Source organism: Cyanistes caeruleus, unplaced genomic scaffold (genome assembly GCF_971803275.1).
Source record: "Cyanistes caeruleus unplaced genomic scaffold, bCyaCae1.hap1.1 HAP1_SCAFFOLD_81, whole genome shotgun sequence".
Lineage (NCBI taxonomy): Eukaryota > Metazoa > Chordata > Aves > Passeriformes > Paridae > Cyanistes > Cyanistes caeruleus.
The window spans coordinates 57,311-60,200 of NW_028255891.1; the positions used below are offsets into that span (position 1 = coordinate 57,311).

The 2,890-nt window shown below is 62.0% G+C and overlaps 1 long non-coding RNA gene across 1 annotated transcript; it reads left to right on the forward strand.

Moving 5' to 3' along the window:
- The first annotated feature begins 1,740 nt into the window (after nucleotides 1-1,740).
- LOC147646707 (uncharacterized) lies at nucleotides 1,741-2,670 on the forward strand. Its single transcript, XR_015281809.1, has 3 exons — nucleotides 1,741-1,883; nucleotides 2,188-2,335; nucleotides 2,585-2,670. It is a non-coding gene; the product is annotated as an uncharacterized LOC147646707 (long non-coding RNA).
- Nucleotides 2,671-2,890: the final 220 nt, after the last annotated feature.

Sequence of the window (2,890 nt, forward strand, 5' to 3'; positions counted from 1 at the left end):
CGGGGCTCGGCGCGGGGCCGAGCGGGCAACGGACAAACGGACACGGGGACAAACGGTGCTGGTGCTTCAGTTGCAGCAGCAGCAGCGGCAGCAGCGGCAGCAGCGGCAGCAGCGGCAGCAGCGGCAGCAGTGGCAGCCGCGGCAAGAAGAGAATTTAGCAATTTTCTGTCTCTCCTCTCCCTCTCCCGCAGTCCCGCACCCTCTCCTGGTCTCCCTTTCCCAGTGCTCCCTCCTCTCCAAGCCTCCCTCTCCCCATGCCCGGCTGGGCCATCGTGCTGGAGCGCCCGGAGCGGTGTCAGGACCTGCAACATTTCATTCATGCACGGAGGTTGCTGTCTGAGGCATCTAAAATCCCTGCAGTCTCTGCCCCTGAGGCCACACCACAATCTGTGACCAGGAGCCTCCTGTCGTTGTGGCAGGAGCCCTCAAGACCCAAGTGCAGGACTCGCTGTCTTGCAATCTTGCCAGGACTTGAGTCTTGCAGGTGCCTTCCAGGCACGACTGCAGGACTTGTTGACTCCGAGCTTTTCCGAGCCATCTCTCCTGCAAGTAGCCAGAAATCCAGTCACTGCCATGGAGCAGCGACCTCCAAGAGTGCCCAAGTTGGCCTGGCTTGAGGAGCAGGAAGAAGAAGGCTCTGGAGCTGTCCTGGCAGAGGAGTCTGAAGAGGTGCAGGACTTCCAGGCACCACAGGAGGGTGAGTTGCAGAGCTCGGCCTTAGGGCTAGTGCCTGTTGCCAGCTTGGCCCCATCCCATTCCATGCCATGCCATCCCCTGGTGCTGTTCCTATGGAAAGGATGGGAGAGTCTGGAAGAAGATTTGGAACAGCGACCCCCAAGAGTGCCCAAGCTGGCCTGGGTGGAGGAGGAGGAGGAGGTCGAGGAAGAAGGCCCTGGAGCTGCCCCTGCACCAGAGACCGAAGAGGTGCAGCAGTTGCAGCCGCTGGAGGAGGGTGAGTGGCAGAGCTGGGCCACAGGGCTGGTGCCTGCGGCCATCTTGGCCCCATCCCATCCCATTGCATCCCATCTCATCCCATCCCACACTGTCCTGTGGAGACACACCCATGGACAGCACAAAAAAGGGGCTGGGGCTGCCCCCGCAGCAGTGGCCGTGCTGCATCCCCTGGGGCATCCCAGGACTGTCCCTGCCTGGGGAACGCAGGGCTGGGCTGTGCTCTCCAGCCTCTCCCGCAGCCCCTCAGCTCTGGCTGCTCTTTGCCAGATGCAGCCATGGACGGCACACAAGAGCAGGACACCGCCCGTGGCCGCTTCCGCAGAGCAGCGCAGGTACCTGCAGCCATCCCCACCTGCGCTGGGCCTGCTGGCACTGCTCAGCCCAGCACCGCACTTGGAGCACTCCATGCAACTTCCCTGCCTTCCTGCCCTTCTCCTACAGTTTCTTTACCAATACATCAAGAGAATTGGCAAGGAAGACACCAGACCTATGGACACTGAGGTCAAGGCATCCTCAGAGGTCTTGGCAGAACAGAGCAGCGCTGCCCAGCTGGATTTGCTTGTAGAGACGGCTCTTTTCAATCCAGAGCAAGTAAGCAGCCTGTGGCCAGCCTTTGATCCTCCAGCAATTGCTTGGCTTTCCCAAGCCATACCTGCTGGTCACTTGAAGCTTTTGAGGCCATGGCAGCATGGTGGAAGAGAAGCACTTGTCTGGGGAAGAAGCTGGGCACATTGCTGACTCCCTCTGCTAGCATTCCAAGTCTCCCTGTGCCTTCTCCAGGTGCCCGGCGTGGTGAGGTACATCCACCAGTGGCTCATGGCCAATGAGGCTGCTGAGCACAGGATGGACTGGGCCCTGATGCAAGTGGCCGAGGCAGAGCCCGATGATGTGGCCATCACTCTCCTGCGGGTGGCCCCAACGTGTGACAGGTAGGGGGCCCAGCTGCCCCGAGGCCTCAGGGCTCCCCAGCCCATCACCCTGTACAGCCCAGCCCAGGGCTGTGAGCAACACAGAGTTCCAGGGCCCTCTGGCTGCTCCCTTTGCCAGCCCTGCTACAAAGTCGGCCCCCGAGCCTGCTGCCGTGCTGCCAGCCTGCCCCTCAGGGGCCTGTCCCCTCAGGGCTGGGCTGCCTGGCTGCTGCTGCCGCTCAGGGCCAGTGGGCACAGGCAGAGCTGGCGGCCAGCTCAGCTCCCCGCTGCTGCCCAGCCCACGGTGCTGTGTCTGACCCCGCAGAGCTGCTATGGCCATGTGGACAACCATCTTGCTCTCGCCCTGGATTTCAGAGGAAGTGACACCGCTCCTCATCAGTGTGGTGGGGAGCTGGCCGCAGAAAAACCTGGCCACCTCTGATGGGGACAAGACGGCTGTCTTTTCCCTGACTGTGAGTTTCTGGAGCTGGCCTTTGCTCACCGCAAGGCCGGCCGCCTCTCCAGCAGCTCTGTTGCCTCCTTCCCCCACTGCATCTCCCTGCTTCAGGCACTGGCCACAAACCTGGCCTAGGGGCAGCTTCAGGGCCACCAGACCCGCTGCTCCCCCTGCGTCTCCCCCGGCCTCTCCCTGCCACGCTCAGGCCCTGCCACACGGACGCCCCGGCACTGAGCGCTGTCTCGGGCTGCTTTGTCCTCTGCAGGCAACTCTGGTGATGTGGAAGATCCTCCAGGGGCCCTGTTGCACACAGATCCTCGCAGTCTATTTCCCCCGCCTCTTTGTGCATCTGCTCTTCCAAACGTACTTCAGTACTTTGTATATGACAGAGGACGTCCATACCTTCTGGAAGGAATGCCAGGAGCAACACGGCCTCTCCACCAGCCCCAACAGGTGCTCAATGCCACTCCTCCTGTCCCTGCCACTTCCCCAGCCTCGGAGCCAGCGCTCCCAGCGTCACCTGGGCTTTGCTGTGCACACAGGTTTGCAGTGCAGACCCTGAAGGCCCTGC